The sequence below is a fragment of the Taudactylus pleione genome, unplaced genomic scaffold, assembly GCF_031769625.1.
Source record: "Taudactylus pleione unplaced genomic scaffold, aTauple2 ptg000012l, whole genome shotgun sequence".
Taxonomy (NCBI): Eukaryota; Metazoa; Chordata; class Amphibia; order Anura; family Myobatrachidae; genus Taudactylus; species Taudactylus pleione.
Window position 1 is genome coordinate 22477577 of NW_028284415.1, and position 22211 is coordinate 22499787.

The following is a 22211-nucleotide window of genomic DNA, read 5'->3' on the forward strand; positions in this document are numbered from 1 at the left end:
CACTATAGCTGAAAGCTCTCAATCACAGATTGAAACAACATAGTTTATCGTTAGATCTTTTGCAAATCGTTTGCAAATCTTTTGCAAATTGTTCAGAGTGGAAGATCAAATTTCAAGGGAAACTTCAAGGGAAAATCGTTTAGAGGTTGGACAGGGCTAAAATCATTTAGTGGATGTGCACCTTAAGTCTAAGCGAAAGTTTGCTTTGATCTACCCAGCGAGATTGCGGCTCTTCAATGGCTCCTCATATGAAGATTTTACAAACCCAGATGATGCTGCAGCATTTCTCAGAGAAAAAGCTGATGAAGCCAGCCACAATATTGTGGATGATTCCTCTTTAATCCCCTGATGTGATACCCTGATTGGTGTTCCTCCTTTCTGCTCTGGCTCTTAAATGGTCGTTTTCTGGATTTATAAGTCGCTTTTTATATATATTTTTTCTTCTGGGATCCTCCCTGACTTCATCCAGGTTTTGTTGCTGTGGTGTCTTTAGTCCCCACACTTCTGTTCAAGTTTAAAAGGTTTCTCTATAGTTAATATGATGAAAGAAGACGGGCTCTTCTATGCCGGTTTATGTTATGTGGCCACAACCAAAATCCATATGGTTAGACCTGAAGTCTCCTATGCAACTAGTTTGCTCATTTTTTATTTTCTTAATTACTGCATATATGTCCCCCGACGTCCCTCATCTGTCTTCCCAAGTATTGGTTCTGTCCTTCTGATACCCCCCCCCCTCATAAACATGTTTTTCTAGTAGATTTGGGCATATTTACTAAATTACTCTGTTTTATATCTAATACATGTCTACGATACATATAGGGACACTTAATGTAGGTGGCTTTAATTCACCAGCAAATGCGCAGGAAGATCTTATTATACTTAAACAGACAAAACATTGATCTGATCTTCCTCTAGGAAACTCATCTAGTTTTAACTGAGATCAGAAAGCTCCAGATGTTGCAATGGTCCTTATAGTAGCCGCTGCCCCCTATAATTATAAATCACGTGGTGTGGTGATTTTGATAAAAAAAACACCTGGGTGTGGAGGTGGTGTCGGTTGAGGCCGACCCTGATGGTCGTTATGTATTTGCCACATATGTGGAGTTACCAACCATTAATGTAATATCTATGCACCTAATGTCTATTCCAAAAAGTTATACCGTTCATTACTCACTAAACTATACCAATTTAACCCCTCTTCTCTAATAATTAGCGGCTATTTTAATTTAGTCTCCTCTTTATACCTAGATCGCTCACATCAAACAAACCATTCACCTTCTCTCCCGAAATTAGGGGTCCCACAATTAGCAAAAAGTCTACATCTTACAGATGTATGGAGAGCCCTCCATCCTTTAGAAAAAGAAACCAAAAGATACTAAATAAGTATATATCAGGCGCACATACATAAATAGTGAAAAACAACTAGTCAAGCAGCTCTCAAAAGGGTTGTTTGGGAGCACCCCACAAAAACAGATGCACAAAGGATAAGATAAAGAGAGCGCTAATAAATAAATAAAAATAAATCTCTTTAGTAAATATAATAATTTTAATAACAATCATAAGGCAATATAAATGATTATAGAAATAGGTATGAAATTACACTGTCGAATAAAATCAATAAGAGATTCCACAGGCAAGTCAATAAAAAAACTTTATATAGGAAGAAATAAGTATACCAAAAAAAACACAGAAAAAATATAAATAAAAATGAATAATAAAATAGGATTAAAAACAAGGTGGGGATAAATTACACATAAAAATAAATAATAAATCAACAACAATTGACTAAGAACCACCAGGTGAGGTGTAGCAAAATTTATTTGCAACAATGGTTTGCTGAATAGGCTTAATAGATGAACCTGTCACCCCAATTGTACATCTGCTGTTAGAGGCAACTTTATTGTCAGATCTTCGATTAAATGCAACTATGTTGCCAGTCAGTAGCAATAAGATGCTGAAGTAAAGATTCTCCCGTAGGTTTGCAATAAACGCTGATAACTGTATTCATAAGTTGCATTGGTGGCCACCAGTGATGTAGGGGTTTGATTTAAATGTACAAACCTAGTGCACAGGTAAAATAGTATAAACGGGGTTAATGCAAAATCCCTAAGCACCGCTAATGTAGTCCCTTATACTGGATTGAGCCTGCAAAAAGGAAGTCCCGATAATAGGTGTCAGAATTACACCAAGCAGTGTCCGTGCATATGGACACAAATAACCATTATCGGTTGTGCCGCTGTGGAAAGTATTTGGTATCTCAGTGTCCGGTAAGACGGGTTCCATAGCGTTTTGTTATCTGGAGTATGGCTTTTCAGAGTGCACTCATGGCCGCGTGTTGCTGTCTGTCGGGGCTCTTATGTTGGTCAGTGGGACATGCATCACTGCAGCGTGTATCCGGAGATTCCAGTCAGGTTGCGGTGCAGAGAAAAATATCCCACAGGGGTTCAGCTGTGCAAACTAGGTGATCAGGATATGTGTACTTGACGCGTTTCTCGGCTCTTGCCGTTTCCTCAAGAAGCAGTCTACACGGTAGCAAACACAGTGGCGCTAAATACCACATATAGCCAATCAAAAAGCAACTAACACACCTAGGTATGATTGACATTAAATGATCTGATTTAGTAGAGTCTTTTGGAAAGCTTATTTCTGTGTTCATCAACATGAAAGATAGACATCAATAGAGATAATCTTAAATCTAAGGAAGCGGACCTCATAGTAATGGTGTATATATAGACCCATTAGACATATCTACTTAAAAAATAAACCTTAGAATAAAATAAAATTAAAACCAATACACAATAAACTCAAAATAATGATCTAGTGATAATAAGATTTCTTCTGTATTTGGATGATGATTCATGGGACTATAATTCACCAGTAAGGAGTGGGCTTTATATATTCCCCCTGGAATTATAATCTTTTTACAAAATTTGGATTACATTCACCTTTTTCCCATTGACTATTATGTAAATCAGCATCCAGCTGGTTTATGGTATAACTTTTAAATTGTCTTATTGGCTATTTCTATAATAATTTATATTGCCTTATGATTGTCATTAAAATATTTATATTTACTAAAGAGATTTATTTTTATTTATTAGCACTCTCTTTATCTTATCCTTTAGAAAAAGAATTTACCTGCCTTTCCGCTGCCCACAATACTCTATCTAGAATTGATTACATCTTTCTTCCACATTGTGTTTTTACTAGAGTACGGGACACTAACATTGAAGCAATCTCTATTTCTGACCATGCGCTGGTCTGGGTTGAATTTCAGGTAAAATCTGATAGTAGCCCTCATAAATTGTGGAAATTCCCATCCCACCTCATACATGCGGTTGGATTTCGCAATAAGCTCGAAACAGCTTGGGAAAATTATAAATCTAGCAACTCAGAACATGCTGAAGCTAAACCTAGAGCTACAGCAGAACTTATCAATAGCCTTTCAAACATTTAAATTGTCCCCAAATACTCAAAATTAAGCCTTATACACTAATGCTAAAATGCTTTTTGATGAGTACCTTCATTCAAAAGGTGAGAAATACCTCTTCGCAGTTAATTACAAATTCTATAGATTTGGGAACAAGACAGGAAAACTACTTACCAATTTGTTACGAGGCACCAGATCCCAAATGGTTGTATCTCCCCTAAAATCCCCTGAAGGCACACTAACTACTTCCAATAGCCAGATCACTGAAATTATGCGCTCTTTTTATGAAAAATTATATACACCTCCTTCCTCTCCTGACCCTGCACAACCCCTCTCTACTCAACCCCTCTTACGGAAGGGATTCCCCCTAAACTGTTTTGGTCCAAGCTTTCTTTACCCCATCTAACTATCAAAGGTAGCTCTTAATTATCTACCCCTATTACACTGAAAGAAGTTTCTGATAACATTAGAATTTAAAAAACGGTAAGGCGCCAGGGCCAGACGGCCTGACTGGAGAATTTTATAAATTCCTATCTCCTAAAGTAAGTGAATCGCTAGTCTATTTCTACAATAATATAATGACACAACAGACCTTCCCTTTATATTTGAACAACGCAGTCATCAAAGTCATTCTTAAAACTGTCAAAGATCCCTCTCTGCCTGAATCATAAAGACCTATATCCTTCTTGATCACAAGATATTCACAAAAATCTTAGCCGATCGTCTGAAGTTCCTACTCCCCTCTATAAACCACAAGGACCAAACAGGGTTCATTACAGAATGCATTCTGTGGTGAACGTGAGAAGAGTATTATCGGTTATACACTCTGCCTCCTCCGTATGAGATCCAGACAAGGATCCTAATATTATCGTATCACTTGATGCGGAAAAGGCCTTCGACCTTTTACTTTGGCCTCACCTATATAACAACTTCTTAACCTTTATTTCCCTGAGGGATTCATAAATATAATTCGTACACTATACTCCCTTCTTAAATCACAAGTTTCTTGTAATGGTTTCCTTTCTGCCCCCTTTCTTATAAGTCAAGGAACGAGACAGGGATGCCTCCTTTCCCCACTACTATTCGCAATAGCAATTGAGCCCCTTGCGATAGCCATTCGCTCTTCCCAGATCCACTGGAAATCAATTGGTGAAATTGAATTACGGATTGCTCTATTTGCGGACGACACCTTGCTCTTCTTATCCAACCCGAATCAATCCCTTCCAGTAGTAATGGATGTCATAGCATCCTTTTGGTATGATAGCAGGATATAAGATTAATATTACCAAATATGAAATCCTGATTTTGGGAAATTCCCCTCCTTCAACAATAGATCTTTCAAGCCTGCCACCCTTTCGGATAACCCCTTCTCAAATCACTTATTTTGGATACATATTAGCTCCAATATTTATAATATTTATAAAATTAACTATTCCCCAATGATCTCCAAATGCTCGACAATTGTAAAGATCTACCATTGTCTGTATTGGGGAGATTGGCCGTGATCAAAAGCATTGTGTTTCCAAATTTTTTTTATCAGAGGCAGATGCTCCCGGTCTCCTTAACACAGACGGACATCTCTAAACTAGAGGGCCTGTTCTCTAGATTCATATGGAAACACAAAAGAGCAAGAATATATCATCAAAAACTCAAGACTCTCCGGAAGGAGGGAGGAGTAGGTGTCCCAGATATAAAGTCATATTATTTAGCAATACTTTTTCTTTACATAAGTGATTGGCTATTGGAAACTAGTATCTACACCGATTGCACTTTAGATGTAGCCTTATTCTCACCTTTCTCCCCAAGTGCCCTTGTTCACTCAAAAAGCTCCCTGATTCCGACCCACATTATAGATAATGTATACCTACCTTGCATGGTTATCTATCAATAAAAAATGTAGGAGAGATCCTTCCTTCACTCAAATGATCCCGCTGTGGGGCAACCCATCCTTCCCCCCTTTATTGGAAAACAGATCCTCTTATTACCTTTGGAAATGCAATAGTATATCTTCTTCAAATAAAGTGTTTGATCCTGGTGGCAATATATACTCCTTTGCAGAACTCTAGCAGAAATACGACCTCCCTAGATACCATTTCTATATCTACAAATAAGACACTTTCTTCTCACCCGATGTAATATATCTCACATTCTCACTCTTGATCCCCTCAAATTCCACCCCCCAATGGAAAATACTACTTAAAAAATGGAACTTAGATATATATTCCCGATATTGATGAGCTCTCAGATATGACATCCTTTTATGAACTCAATAAAAATATTGAGATCAGCATACCTTCAAGAGGTTCATATCTGAATCCTCCATAGAGCATACATTACCCCTGCACAGCGAAAACATATGATATCTGAAGAAATGGGTTCTTGCACAAAATGTGGTATTAATAATACTAATTTTATCCTGGGAATGTCACTATCATTCTGACCTTGAGGAAAAAAGCTCATATTAATACACTGGACAAAAAAAAAATCTGCTCCCTCTCCAAAATTCACAAAAAAACTAACGCAACTCTTATATTATGACAGAAGAACTAGTTTTCTGGAATTTGATAAGACTGGTCGTTACTTTCATGCTAAATGGAAGTACTATTTAACTTCTTTGCCTGACTCGGAACAGACGGATATAATTAAAATATTTGACTGTTTAGTTTGAACTTCAATCCTGAGCTCTAATGTCTGTATGCTACAGTAGGTGATTGTCTTGCCTGCCTTAGATCTCTGCTAGACACCAACATATTGCTATCCTCAATAGTGCTCTCTGCCATATCTATTCATGTGACTAACCTATTCAGCTTTTCACACTTTCCTATTGTGTCTCCCTTTGTCTCTCCCTCCTTCTCTTTACACCCCTCGTTTTATATTTAAGATTAATGGCATTGATTTTCAGTGCATAGTTGTTCCAATTGACACAATACTAGAGGCTAAATGCTGCTCAGTCTGCTTATTGACCGTTCTTTGGTTTTCCTGCTCTATATGATACCTCCTGTACCTGGGTTCTATTATATCTTGTAACCAACATAGTTGCTGATAACATTAATTTTCATAATCTTATGTTGCTAGATATTTATCCTTGTACCCTCTTTAGATGTACCCTTACTCGTTTTTTGTCTTCGAATAAGATATGTATCAACAGTCCGATTATAGGACTATTCTTGGAACTTGAATGCTCATCCCTACAAATTTCTTCTATGTCTATGCCTTTAAATATATGCTATCATTGTTATTTCTATGTAAGCTATTATATTAAAACTTAATAAATACATTTAAAAAAAAAACTGATTTTTTTTTTATTGAAAAAGCATTCTTTATTAATATAAAGATAGCAAAAAAACATACATAAACCATACATACAAGTGTACTATATCGCAGCACAGCTTAAACACAACACACCATCAAACACAATATAATCCATGGCAAAACATAGCATAAGACATCCTACACTATACTTAATGCTCAGCACTATTCATTCAAAACTTAAACACCACAACAATCAACATAGTCTATGGGTGTGGAGGTTAGAGGGTAAGAGAGGGGGAAATCACAGGTCTGAAGTTATATTGAAAGACAGACACATATGGGGAGGTTGAATAAATAGAAACACATCAACAAAACATCAGGCATTGGGAAAAGGAGGACAAGGGGGCCACAGTCCCAGTCCTTGTTGGACAGTCACACAAGGGGAGAGGGGCAGAAGAAGGGTGGGTTAGTCCTATCTTCCTCAGGGCTGTCCATGATGGAATAGTCTCTTAGCAGGCTGTGAATCAGCCTGCAACAATCCTGTATAGACATTCTCTCCCTCCTCAGAATGAGGCGATTTCTGGCCAGCTACAAAGCATCCTTAAAACAGTTCATAATACGCCAGGCCTCCTGGATTGCCCCATAAGTGTGGGTGCCAGGAAATAGTCCATAAAGTACCGAGTGGTAGGAAAGGCTGTTTCTTGGCACACAGTCACTAAGTTCATGTTCCAGGGCATCTAACAACAACTGTACATAAGTACAGTCCCAAAACAGGTGCATAGATGTTTCCTAATGTGAGATGCACCAGGGGCAATGTGCGTACCTGCAAAGGTTACGGGAGTGCATGAAATGACCTTAGGGGCAGACATCCATGACATGTCCTTCTGTCTATTTGTGAGCCTTTCGAAGCCACAATTTTACAAACGTGTTGGGCAGTTGCTGAAGGGAGCCCTGGAATAGGCTCCATAATGTCTTTGGCTCTGATGAGCTTGTGGATAGTCTTAGGTTTCCACAAGTCCAGTTTAACTCCAGTTGGTGCTCCATCACAAACTTGGACAGATCCAGTTAGAACCAGGGAGTGTTGTAAGGGATGACGCTATCCCACTTGTCCCAGCCTATGACCCTCCAAAGGGGTAGGAGGAAGAAGGGAGACATGGAGTTTTCTGTAGAGTCATTAAAAGTCTCCATCAAAGTCCTGCGAACACAGTTACACACAAAGAAGGCTCGCAGCATGGTGGGGATATCAGGTATTCCCTTTCCAACTTTGAGGGGCTTCTTGTACATAACTGCCCGCTTAACTCTGTCCATCTTGGAGCCCCAGATGAAGTGAAACACTGGCCTTGTGATGGCCCTGCAGACCTTGACCAGAGGTGGCCAGGCCTGCGCTGTGTACTGTAAAACAGGAAGGATCTCGTTGGGCAGTACAAGTGCTTTCCCTTTGATGGTAAGGTCTCTGAAGCTCCACAGTCCAAATTTTTGCCTTACAGTGGCAAGTCTCTTGTCCCAGCACTTCAGGGCCGCACCCTCACCACCAAACCAGACTCCCAGCATTTTGATGAAGTCTGGCTTGACAGCAAAGGGAAATGGAACAGAGGACGACAGGTGCCACTGCCCAAACAGCATAGCCTCTGACTTCCCGCAGTTGACTTTTGCCCCTGAAGCTCGGCCGAAGTTCTCGCAGGTCTGGACAAGTGCTGTCACCGAGCTCTGGTCTGCGTAGAAGACAGTGACGTCGTCCATGTACAGCGAACACTTGGCCTCTCTATGGTCAGAATGGTGCGATGACCCCTCTGATCTCTGGTTTCTGCCTGCATACAGCCAGGAGCTCTATAACACAAACAAAAAGAAGAGGTGAAAGAGGGCAGCCTTGTCTGACCCCAGATAGAATAGGAAAGGGGTCAGTCTTCCAGCCGTTCACCAACACCGAGCTGTGAATATCAAGGTACATCAGGTTAACATACGTGCAAAACATTTCACCAAGCCCAAATCTCTGCAGGACCCTACCCATCAACACAGTCAAAGACCTTCTTCTGGTCAAGGCTGAATAGAGCCGCATGCATGTTCCGGTCCTTGATGATTTTATTATTGCCGTCTAGTCGCTATGAAAAGTAATTGCTTTGCAATCTAATCGTGTGGTTCCAAAGCACAAAAAGTGATTTTATGAAAAAAAGTAACAAGATAGAAATTTTAACAATTAGAGTAAAAAGCATAAAATATACAATAAGTACAGCCGATACATACGCAAGCGCTCTGGATCCAGCATAAATCCATTCAATCATGAAGTCTGCAGTTGCAAAGAAAATGACTACATGCTGGAGTCAGAGCACCAGTATATATACGGTTCAGGTTACATAGATAACAAAGAAGACAAGTTGGCAGGTTTTCATTGGATCCGGGATTCAAGTCAGTCTGATACGATCATTAGACAGTTCATAAGATGTTATCAGATGTAGGGGTCAGTTCTCCAACGGTTACATTGTGTTATCTTCTCGCCGAAGAACTAGTTCAAACTGACTACAACACTACATACAGAGAATTACATTCTAATCAATAACTCCCTATTATCCATAACTAGTGTACGCATGGTGCGATCTCTTTGCCGATAGTAACAGATTTCTGCAAATAAATAGGGATTTAGTATGGTACCAAACATGACATGTCTACTGTATCCTGAACCTTAGCTATCTTTTAAATACATCTTATATTGTAATTATTAGCTAATGTGATAGGATCACTGGTAAAGTGGTCTGTGGCAGGTACATTTGTCCCAGATTCCTGTCTTATGTGTTCTAAACCCCCAGGAGAAAGTCTGCAGTGTAGCAGGCTTGAGTCTCCGCTTTTTGAAAAGCCGGTTTGGTAGCAGGGGGTTGTGGGTGAGAGGAGAGGGAGGGCTCCACCCACGGCCACTCCAGGTTTTGGTTCTCGCAGCCTGGTAACAGGCTTGTTAGGGTTCCCACCTGAGAGTGGCCAATATAAGCCTTGTGTGTTTAGGGCTGAGTGTCTCACCTGGGAGAGCAGGCAGGGAGTTTGCTCAGAGACACTTGAAAACCTAACTGTGAGTGTTGTACTGTGCCTTTGTTGCTGGTGAGGGCATTAGACCCTGCCAGGTTCTGGTAGTGAGGGAACCCCCTGTGAAGTTAGTGCCCCGACAGGGCTAGGATTTATGTTTGTTTTCTTTATGTTATTTCTGACATTGTACAATAAAGACTGGCGCCGACCAGCTTGTACTCGCATCCAGACTGGTGTGCTGCTTCCCTGCTGCTGTGTGTGTGTGTGTAAGGAAGGAGAACTCTACCCAGGAGAGGGACCCCTAATCTGACTGTGTCACACTAACAATACCTTTACTAACTCTGGTTATTAACTATAATGTGTGGGAACCATTTTATAAGTGTGTGTGTGGGTGCATATAGGTGTGTGCGTTCGCATGTAATTGTGTTGAATTTGTACCAGCACTAAATAGCCTGCCAATCACATACTATTAAAAAAGGGATGATAGTGGTGACAGATAATAATTCTACAGATGATCCTATCCAATCATCTGACTTTGACAATGTAATGGACCGTGTCTCTGAGGAGGGCGCGGCTATCTGCAATGCTGCGGCCAGGCAGGTCTGGTCCGGGTGAATGACCTGTCCGATGACAACCTTCAGCCTGTTGGCAAGTACCTTGGCCAGGATCTTCTAGTCCACATTCAAGAGAGAGATGGGCCTCCAATTTTTCAGCTCACATCTCTCCCCCTTACACTTATACAAGATCGTAATCAGTCCCTCCCTCAGCAAAGGAGGCATTTTGCCCTCCACCGCCATCTCTTTGTACAGCTCGAGCAGGTCTGGGCCAATGAGGTCCCACAGCACTACATAGAGCTCTGCTGGGAGACAGTCACTGCCCCGGGTCCTGCCCTGCCTAAAGGATCTGGTGGACTTCCTGACAGAAACTCATAAGCCACACCACTGTCCGTTGTTTTCGGGGAGCAGAGGTCGCCATAGTAGTCTGTGATGACTTTCATTATGCCCTCCTTCCCCTGCTTGGGAGTACCGGTCTCATCTCGCAGCTCAGTCAGGGCCGTGTGGCCAGAGTTTCCTGAAAAAGAAAGTGTTACATTTCTCACCCTTCTCCAAGTTCTCGACCTTGGAACGGAAGATGATGCATCTGGATTCCTCCTCAAGGTGCCTTTTCAGGCCCTTTTTGGTCTCCAGATCACCTCTCACATCCCAGCCGCACCGTTGGTGGTACTGCAGGGACTGTAGTTGTCTTTGCAGTCCCTTGAAGTGTCTTTCAGTCACTCGCCTGTTGACTACCTTTGACCTGAAAGAAACTTGGAATGTTAGCCTTAACATATTCCCACCAGTCACTCATACAGTCAAAATAACATTTGTCATTCTTCCATGTGATGTAGGCATCCTTAAGCTCAGCCAACACCTCCTCCCTTTCCAGCAGAGCACAGTTCAACTTCCAGGAGCCGGGGCCAGGAGAAAAACCATTGCTCAGGACTCCTTGGAAGAGAATGGCCCTGTGGTCAGAGAAGAAGCAGGGAACCATAGCATGCCTATTCTGCTTCACTGCTCTAGAGATAAACACAAAGTCAATACGGGAATGTACAGAGACATCAGGGAGGCTCCACGTGTAATTCACGGAGCCAGCCCCCATGGAGCCCACAGCATCCCGCAGAGAAGCTTCGGTTACCATTTCTGTGAGCAGTTTAGATGTCAGATCCAGTTTAGCAGAGATACAGATGCTGCGTCCATCCTCCTCCATGGGGCAGTTGAAATCTCCGGCCATCACTACTGCCCTAGTGGTTGCGAGCTGCAGTCCCAGGGTCTCGAAAAGCTCCAAATGCTCATTCTTACCAGGGGGTGCATACACGCAGATTAGCCTGATATGCTCACCTGCCCAGGAGCCATCTACGATAAGCAATCTGCCGCAGACAAGCTCCTGAACAGAATCTAGCGTGAAGAGGCTCCCCCTAATAAGAATGGCAACCCCTGCAGACTTACACTCACTCCCACTAGACCAATAGGACGGACCGTGAGACCACTGCCGGCCCAGATGTCTATAGGACCTGAAAAAAGGAATAGAGCAATCCTGCAACATGTACACATCACATTTCTGAGTATATAAAAAGGAAAAGACAGACTGTCTTCTAAACTTCTACTTAATAATCCTCACATTAATGGTAAAAAGGGAAAAAGACACCATTAGTTGGGAGAAAAAAAGGTAACTAAACAGAAAAGACTGTTAGCTACCACCATTGTCTGGCGCTGCTTCCCCGTGTTCAGCTGCATGCAGCTCTCGATCAGCTGGTCAAACAAGTTGATGGCACACGGGTCAGATACTCCCTCCTCCATGAGGCTCTTCACCATCGCCTCCATTTCATTCTCCAGTGGAAGAGGGTTCTGGTCCTGCTCAACCGCCAGCTTCTTGGAAGGATTAGGGTCAGCAGACGGGCTGTCCAACTCCTTTCTCTTCCTCCTTGTCAGGGTAGTACCTGCAGAGGGAATAAGAGGAGGAAACTTCCTCAGAGAGGAGAGAGACAGTGGGATGGAGCAGAGAGCAGGAAGGTGAGGGAGGAGGGGTTGTGCCAGCAGTGGGTATGGGAGTCATACTGCTGTCACAGTGGGAGGAGGGGGTGGGGTAGGAAGGGGGGGAGGGAGTGGGTGGGAAGAGTAGTAGGGAGTGGGGTGGGTTTGGATGGTTTCTTACCCTCCTGCGCTTCTGCTGGCCTTGTCCCGACGCTGCTGCCGCATAGGATTTCACCCTATTTGGGGCAGTCTCTGTAGACATGGCTCACCTCCCCGCAGAGGTTGCATGTCCTCTGTGTGGGACAGTCCTGGTTGCCAACTTGCACTTCCTGCAGGCCATCACCTTGCATTCTCTCCCAATGTGGTCCTTCCCATTGCAGTTCTTGCAGATCCGCGGCTGGTCGGTGTAGTTGAGAATGCCCGATGATGCACCCAAGGAGAAGTACTGTGGCAGGTGCCTGACTCCATCGGGGCTACAGTTGTCCTTTTGCAGCCTGACAATGATAGCCCACTTGCCTGTCCAGAAGCCATTCCTGTCTAGAATCTTGGAGGGGTCCTTGATCACTGTGCAGAAATGGCCCAGGAATGTAGCGATGTCCTTGCCAGGTGTGTGTGGGTTCCGCATTGAGACAGTCACCCGCCTCTCTTCTCTTTGGATAGGACAATTACCCACAAAGCGAGAGAAAGGAGGGGATTCAGGCCTCGCCACTTTCACATACCTCTTGCAGATGGCAATGGAGGCAAATGTTGCATAAAAGATTCCCTTGAGGTAGTTCTGGATGCTTAGTGTTTCAGCCGTCGAGAACCCCCGCTCAAGGACCATTTTCTTGCCGAAGGTCTCCGTCGTCATGTCTGGCAGCTTTCCCTCCACCTCCTTCAACTTCATCACCACGGTCTGCCTCATCCAGGGCACCAAGTCTGGGGTACCCTTGGGCTGGGTCTGGCTGGGCTTCCCGGGTTCTGCTGCTGGAGGGGTGGTGGAGGTGGATGGGAATGGGTCGAGCAGAACTTCGGCCGGCTTTGGTCCCTTCTTTGCCTTTTTCCCGGCAGAGGTGGCTGGAGGGGAGGCTCGAGCCAGCACCGGGGTTGGGGCAGCTTAGGCCATCTCTCCTGCTTCTTGCCCGGGGTCGAAGTGGGGCTGGAGAAGGGTCTGCGCTGGTCGGAGGTTGGACGTCGCTTTCGCAGAGGGCACAGCAAACAAGTTAACCCTCTGCCAGTCGGTCCTTCCTCGTCGCAGTCGGTCAGGTGCAGGGTCTGGTCGTTGCTGGTTGGAGGTCAGAAGACGGCTTCACAGAGGGCAGAGCAAACAAGTCTAACCCTCTGCTTCTTTGTAATCCTTCCTCATCACAGTCGGCGGTCTGGGGGTCGCTGGTCAGAGGTCGGCAGTCGCTTCTGAGGGCAGAGCAGACAAGTCTAACCCTTGGCAGGTTGAAGTCCTTCCTCCTCACAGCTGTCGTCGTTAAGCTTCCTCAGCCAGTGTAGGCCCAGTACACACTGCAACAGGGCTTCTGGAGCCTGAGTGTATTCAAAGTTCAGTCAGTATGCACTGATAAGAACATATTTTTATTTTTTTTTGCAACCAATCAGGTTAATTTAACTAGTCTCTTAACTTTCTCACATAAAACAGTTTAATACTCATAATTATGATTGCTAGTATAGTATTTTTTAATCATCAAAAAAAGGATAATCACAACAACAAAAATACATCAATTTTAAGACATACCTAATCACGTGTTTCCACTTTTTGACCTTCCAAACCCCTTCAGCATCATATACTTTACTTGTTTTTTATCTGCAAGATAATATGTATATAGCTTCCCTAATATCATCCTAACAGTCATTCACTAACAAATCTTCATCTTTAAAAACACTTAAATTCCTAGTGCTCCATAAAACCTCCATAACTTATCCCATTATAAGCCACATAATACTGTTTTGAAACATACCACTTGCCCCTATACCAAATAAAGCTACCTTCCAGCACATAAATTTAATACCTGTTAATTCTTTACACAACACTCCTAAACACTTCCAAACATTGTAAGCAAAATCACAATTCCACATAACATGGAGTACATTTTCACTACCTCCATAACCCCTTCTAGTACACACATCTGATCTTCCCAAATATCTACTCTTCATGAAAGTGCGTACTGGCAAAACCTCATGCATGGACATCCAAACAATCTCTTTCTGTTTATTAGCCATACTATTTGCTTCCATTTCCTTCCACACTTCTAAAGTCTCATTCACATTTATTTTTTCTATACTACATACTGTATCTCTATCCCTCAATATTCTTAAAACTTTTTTCCTCTCTTTAAATTAATTCATCGTCACCCCCACTAAATTATTTCTTCTTACAAAAGTCTCTATATTATTATACCACCACTGACACTTAAAAGCCATTGGTACTTTACATTTCTTTTAATCCAACATAGACCACAAAAAGTCCATCCAGCAAGATATTTAATCATACAAGCTGTTTTTGTATCTTTATCTAATAATCTCAAACAAACTGTAATATAATTAGTATACAAAAAAGAACAAATATCTGGAAAATCCATACCTCCTTTCTTTACCTCCTTCACCACATTCTCCCTTTTGATCCGTTCCATTCCACGTCCCCAGAAAAATAGAAACAAAACTAATCATCTTCTTTGCACACACTGCTGATGGAGGAAAAACACATCTCAAAGCCAACAAAATAGACAAAATAACACTTTTAACAACCAATACTTTCTCTATCACTGTTAGATTCCTCATTCTCCAAAAATCAAGCTTTCTAACCACTCTCTTTCTACATTCTTCCCAACTTCCATTCCCTTTTAGGTTGTCTTCAAACAAAACCCCAAGAACTCTAATACCATCTTGAACACTCTCCACTCCTTCCATTTGATAATTGCTATCACCAAAAACTTTTAAAGCAGAAGTATTACAAAAAAAACTCACTAATAATTTTGCTCTTCTCAAACTTGCTTCACTATTACAAATGATTGCAACATCATCCATGTACCCAAGGGCTTTAACATTACGACCGCCACTCCCAGGTACTAACAATCCACGCAAAAGTTTATCACACCTAAAGGATTTTAATAATGGTTCTATTACACAAATGAACAATATTGCCGATAAAGGGCATCCCTGTCTCTCTCCTGAATTAATACACACCCTTTTGCTCATAATTCCATTCACCAACATAGGACTCTCTACTGATTCATACACCCCTTTTATACATTGTACACATCTCTTTGGAAAACCCATACTCTCAAGTACACTAAATATAAAGCCATGTGACACCCGGTCATACGCCTTTTCGAAATCTAAGACTAACAACATACACACTTGCTTTCTAGTCATACAATCACCCAATATATCATGTAACAAAAATAAATTATCTGTCATACATCCCTCTGGCACAACACACACTTGGTCCTCCCCCACTACCATACTTATCACCTCACGCATTCTATTAGCTAGAATCTTTGTAAATATAGTCTGCGTTTAAAAGCGTAATTGGTCTCTAATTACCTAATACCTATGTATCTCCTTTTTTATGGATTAATACCACAGTTCCTTTTCTCATACTTTCACACATACTAGCCTTATCAAACATTACTTTACACACCTCACATAAATCTTTCCCCACAACTTCACAAAACACCTTGTAAAATTCACTCAGTAATCCATCTATACCCGGAGTTTTCCTCTTTTAAACTCATCACAGCTCTCTTAACTTCTTCTTTACTGTTACTTTCTAAAAAAGGAACATCTATCTCATGTACTTTCTCTGACAATACACAGAATACCTCCTTTTCTAACTCTCTATCTCTTACCTTATCCCTATATAACTCCTCATAAAAATCAGCAATTTTGTTTAACATCTTATCTCCACCCACCTCAGCCCCACTTTTATCACACACAACGTCAATTTCTCTACTAATATTACAGACCTTTTAAAAAAAAAAACCTTGTGCATTTTTCTCCGAACACTCTACCCTAGATCTGAAAATAATTTTTCTCCCCCTGTCCATTACACATTTATTTATCTCACTCCTGTCTCTAATGATTTCTTCCTTAACATCCATACCTTCTTGTCTTAATTTATACAGAAAGTTTAATTTATTACACCAACCCTTGTATCTACACCTCTTTTGCTGAAATTTTGTATCCTTGTTTCTGAAAACATTTTCATACGCGAAATAACCCAATCCCACCAACTCATAATATTATCAAAATCTTTTTTCCTCTCACACCAAAAACCATATATACTTTCAAAATTAACACATATCTCTTGTTCTTCTAGTAGACTAGTGTTATGTTTCCACAGACCTTTGCCAAATCTCAACTCAGATGCCCCCCATAGGAAAAAACTTAAACTTTCATGATCAGAAAAAACTATTTTCTTCTGTACAAAATTACTAAAATGTATCCCTTTTGAAAAAAAAATATAATCAATTCTTGATTCCACCTCTCTGTCTGCAAAATAAGTTTTAGGTACAGGTTTACACATACATTTCTCTGCAACATCACATAACCTAATGTCTGATATAATCTCTTTTAACATTTTTCCACTAATATCTATTTCATTCTCCCCAATTCTCCTCTTATCAATAACACAATTTATGTCACCCAACATAACAAAAGGGATTCTCCCAGGTATAAAAATTTTTTTAATTTTTCGAAGAAAGCTTTCCTATCACTTTTCCCAACAGGTGCATATATGCAAAATAACCTAAAGCACCAACCCTTATATTTTACATTTACGGACATACATCTTCCACATTCAACAACTAAATAATTCTCAATATGAATCTCACGATTTTTAAATAAAATCCCCACCCCATCATATCTGTTTAAAGGAGAACCTGATCAAATACTATCTTCATATCTCCACTCTTCTTTTTTTGGCATATTGGATAAACCACATTCCTCACATTCCTGAATACATATGATATAGGCACCACTATTAGCCACCTCCTCCAACACTGCAGTTCTCCTAGCAGTACTGGAAATTAATCTTACATTCAAGGAAAAAATACACAATTTAAAAGGACATCTTATTCCCGAAAACACAAAAAAAATATACTACCCAAAGAACAGCACATATAATATGCAATTTTGGCCACCATTTTTTCAACTTCTCCTTAAACAAATTACACAACAGATGCTTTGATTTCCTCTTCAGCCTATACCTTGTTGATCGCCGTCACAAATAGACTATCTTACACTTGGGTGTGCAATGTCCCCATCTCCAAAAAAAGACTTTGCTTCTTCCGATCTATCTTCTGCACTTAAGGACTCAGTTTCCCCCCAAAACATCACTTATTCTTCATATTCCTGATAACATTATTTTTCTGACATAAACCATGGCTTTTTTATTGCCCCTGCTTCAATTTCAGTTTTCTGTACCAAAGGCTGATCTTCTGATCCACTTTGCAAATTCCCCTATATTAGAAGAGCTATAAAACAGACATGGACTTAAAGCACTGTCAATTATTAGACTAAGACTCGGACTTTCTGAATCCTCATCTATGTTTTCCACCTCTTCATAATTTGGTAACTCCACCCGAGGACAAACTGTGATGTAATTCTTATTACCAACAGTTGGATGTATCTTCTCATTAGCAGCCTTGCTGGCAGACACAACCTGTTCCTCTTTCGGAGGTATAGACCTTGAGCCACAACTGCAAGCACAAGCTGCAGTCTCTTGAATCCACACCCTTGTGATATTGACTTTTGCAACAGGGAAATTTTTAACTATCTGACCTGTCTTCCCACACACATCACAGCTCCTCATCGATGGATAATTACCAGCCTCATGTCCAGACTCTCTACAATTCCAACACACCTTTCCAGTACTGCATTCTTCCTTAGTGTGACCACATAAATAACAGTCTACAGAAATTTGGCTGTCCAGGGTAATACAAAAATCCTCTAAAGCCTCCAACACTGAAATTAGCTGGTGGGTGCATTGTTCTACCAACACTGTCCTTATCTGATCTTAGTCTTACCCAGAAAGGAATCTTGCTACTAAAAATACCAAGGATATTTTTCTGCTTCACTAAAGGTTTCACATTTGAGCAATACTTTGATAAAAAAGGCTGAAATAAGCCCAATTTCAGTGTATGGATTGTATACATGCACAGTCAATGGTATTTCCTCCATAGCAAATAAAGGCAACATCTTTACTAAACTCATTGCTGGCTCATTTTCTTTGCTTTTCAAAATTTCAAAGATTTGCAGGCAAAAACCATTGGAGTGAAAAGTAACATCGTACAGACCTTGCTTTGGAAAGTCCTGTATGCAATAGACATCATTCAGTGTAGCTCCTCCCAATTTCTCAATCAGCTCCCGGAAAATAGAAAACAGCAAAGAATTCTTCGAACTTTCTTTCTCCACATTAAAACGGATCGTATTCTTCATGCCAGCCATTCTTCTTTATAGAAAATTACCCAAGGCACAACCAACACTAATCGACTCCTCTGCACCGATGTGCAGTCCCTCCTCGTTATCCTATGGGCCCCCCACAATGAAGAACCCCCGAATACCCTCCAGCCCAGACCAAGCAGCAATTAACTGTACTTGGTCTGAGCCAAAAGGCCGAGAAGAAATAACCCATTAAGGGCCTGGAAAAATCGTGCTTCGGTCAGACCTGACTCACACAATCAAGAAGAATGCTACAGTACAGTACTTTTTACATTAGCCACCAATTAACTCTAATGAGCAGCCTCCTGCTGCTTGCTGCCCTGTCCAAGGTGCTTCCAGCTACTGCAATGACTGACCCACAGCAAGGCCCAGATTTTTTATTTTTTTGCACCACTTTCTTTTCGCATAGGTTAGTTACAAGCAGACGCACTCTGGGTTTCTTTCCCATACTCTCTTGCTAGCTGCATGATTTGCATTGGCACTGCCTCCTGCAAACCTCTGCCACACCCACCCATAAGACAGCTTGCGGCCTTCCTTTCTTCGTGCCGTGTCCCTGCAGGTAAGTAGACAGTGTGAACCCTTCATTGAAATTCTAAGAAACCTTGCTTGGAATGTTCACAGTATCTACGGAATGTTCAGGAAGAAGAGAATGTTGACAGTCAGAACACAGAATGTTGGTACATTCGCATTCTAATTTTCAAACAACCAACATTCTACTCTGATGATGTTTACAAGTATTAAACTTGCTTGCTGAGGTCCATTGGAGGGAGAGACAGACCACGAGATGCTTTCTACAATTGATTGTCCTTGCAAATAGGGACAAAAAAATGCTTCTTGATGGTCGCACGATGCCGAATGAGGCACATTTTTAAACCCGTAACAAAACCATTTATTGAAAAACAAATTGCTTGACAAAATGACCGCAAATTTCAAATGATTCAGCATGAACATAGTCTGCCAAATTTCTATGTGGGGACAAAGTTTGCAAAATATCCAAGTTGTCCAAATGAAAAGATGGGCAATTAATCTATCCATGGGGTTGACACTTATTGGTGCAATAAAGTGAAAAAGAGATGCAAAGGAGGGGTGGATGTTACAGATATATAATTTGAGTTCAACCACAGACATAGGCCTAAATGGAGATAACCAAAAAATGGAGACACAATAAGGCACCAGATGAGACGACACCAAATAAACAGATCTTGTTTATTTTCAATTGTTATGTACATGAACCAAATGAAGTGTTAATAAGTGCCAAAGTGCAAGCAGGTGAGTGCAGGAGGCGCAGCAGGTGGTGGTATTGTCATTTGATTGCTTGCATGACGTGCAGACACATGCAAAAGAGTAGTTTGTTGAATCTGTAAAAATGAAACAAAGTGAAACGAAAGAGTTAAATAGTTCTTTTCTATTTTTGGATAACAGTTTAGGAAAGGTGCACCGGTCCTGGAAGTAATGCAATACCAGGTCAATGCGTGGAGCAAGCTCTTCTTCCATCTCCCTGTTCTAAAAATCCATTTAATATATAGCATTCAGATAGGGGGTGTATCAAATATTAAACTGATAAGAACTGTTTTTTTTGTTTGTTTGCTTTTAAAACCATTCAGGTTTAAAAAAACTCCGTTGCATTTCCCTTAGGACAGCAATCACCATGACAATCGAAAAACTGGAGATTTTAAATCATCATTCATGGTTTCATTTTAAACTATGTATTTTTTCCCTATATATTTATACACATTATTTTTAAATTAATTCCCCCTAATATTACTTTATCACTGATCTTTTGTGCGTACTCACAAGCAGTAGTTAAAAAACACTACTACCATAAAGAAAACAAAAAATAAGCAAACCACCATTCGCTAAAAGAACTCAAAACTCCACCCACACCATTTAACTCTATTCACCTCTATCATTTCTTTCTTAAACACATACACATTCCTGACATCCCACAGACACTCCATTACACATACTCTTATCAGCCACAATATCCTCTCATTAACTTTCCCACTTGCTCCCAAATTTTTTTGCACACCAGCCAACTCCTTACATGACCCTCCCACACCTTATGTGCATATCCACAATTCCATACCAGATGCATAATGCTCTCACATCCATTACATTCACTCCTGGGACATTTATCCGATCTCACCAAGTTACGGTTCTTCTGCACCTCTCTCACTAGTAATACCCAATGCATGCTCATCCATATCACATCTCTCTGCTTGTTATTTAACCCTTTCATACTCACTTTCTTCCAAACCTCCTCACACTCCTTAGATCTCATGCCCTCAATATTACACATACTTTCTCTTTCTCTCAATATTTTCACCACATTCTTTCTTTTCTTAAAATCTTCCTTGAATACACCCAATAGGTCCCATTTCCTCACTAACACTTCAATCATCTTATACCACTTACACACCTCAAACGCCATTGGCTCATTCAGCTTCCTATCATACCACTTCAACCCACACAGCATCCATCCAGCCATATACCTTACCATACATGTTGCCTTACTCTCCTTCTCAGTCAGACTCAACACTTGTGCAATCCCATTTAGCTTTAGATACACCTCCACATTTGGAAAATTCACTCCTCCATTTGTCTTCTCTTTCATCACAGACTCTTCAAATGCTCCTTCCTACAGCTCCACAAAAACAACATTCTATTAATTTTCCTCAAACTCACATTAGACGGTGGAAACACATTAGACACATATAACAACATTGGTAATATAATTGCTTTAACTATTAACACTTTCACATTCATCGACAGCTTCCTCAACTTCCAGAATCCCAACTTACACCCCACTTTCTTCTGCACTTCACTCCAGCTCTCACTTCCTTTCACATCATCAAATACAACACCCAGCACTTTTATACCACCATCCACATAGTCATTCCCTTTATCCTCCTCCTCTCTCTGCCCAAGTATCTTGATTTTAGATTTTTCCCAATTTACCTTAAACGCCAATGTTCCACAAAATAGACTAACTATTAATTTTGCCCTCCTAATCGCTGCTCTGTTCACACCCACAATCGCAACATCATCCATATAACCAAGCACCTTCACACTCTTACCCTTACTTCCCGGAATCATCAATCCTCTCATCACCTTATCCTTTCTTAACATACACAGCAGCGGTTCTATCACACACACAAACTCAATAGGGGACAATGGACATCCCTGCCTTACACCAGACTCTGGACCTCATTCAGAGTTGGTCGCAAGCACTGAGCGCTTGCCATCGGTTTGATGTTTTGGTCCTGCGCACGCGCAGCGGCCGCACTGTGCATGCTCAAGCACAGGAGCGAGAGAGGAACTCTCTCGCTCCGGAGCTCACTACAAAAGGGGCGGCTGTCAATGTTGATCGACAGCTTGCCCCGTTTTGTAGGCGGGGGGTGGCTACACAAACGGAGGCGTTCCTAACGGAACACTTGCCGTTTTGTGGGCGGCCGCACTGACAGCAGTGATGTTAGTGGGGAGTTTCCTGCTCGATCAGAGCAGAAAGCTCCCTGGGGCTTGCGGTTGCCGAAACCCAACCTTAGGGTCTCGTCGCAAGCCCCGATGGTCTTGACCATCAC

At 41.3% G+C, this 22211-nt stretch overlaps 2 pseudogenes; both read right to left on the bottom strand.

Annotated features, from left to right (window-relative positions):
* Positions 1-7114: 7114 nt before the first annotated feature.
* LOC148542562 (uncharacterized) lies at positions 7115-11461 on the bottom strand (annotated as a pseudogene).
* Positions 11462-20057: 8596 nt separating this feature from the next.
* On the bottom strand, positions 20058-20230 carry LOC148542563 (U2 spliceosomal RNA; annotated as a pseudogene).
* Between the last annotated feature and the right edge of the window lie 1981 nt (positions 20231-22211).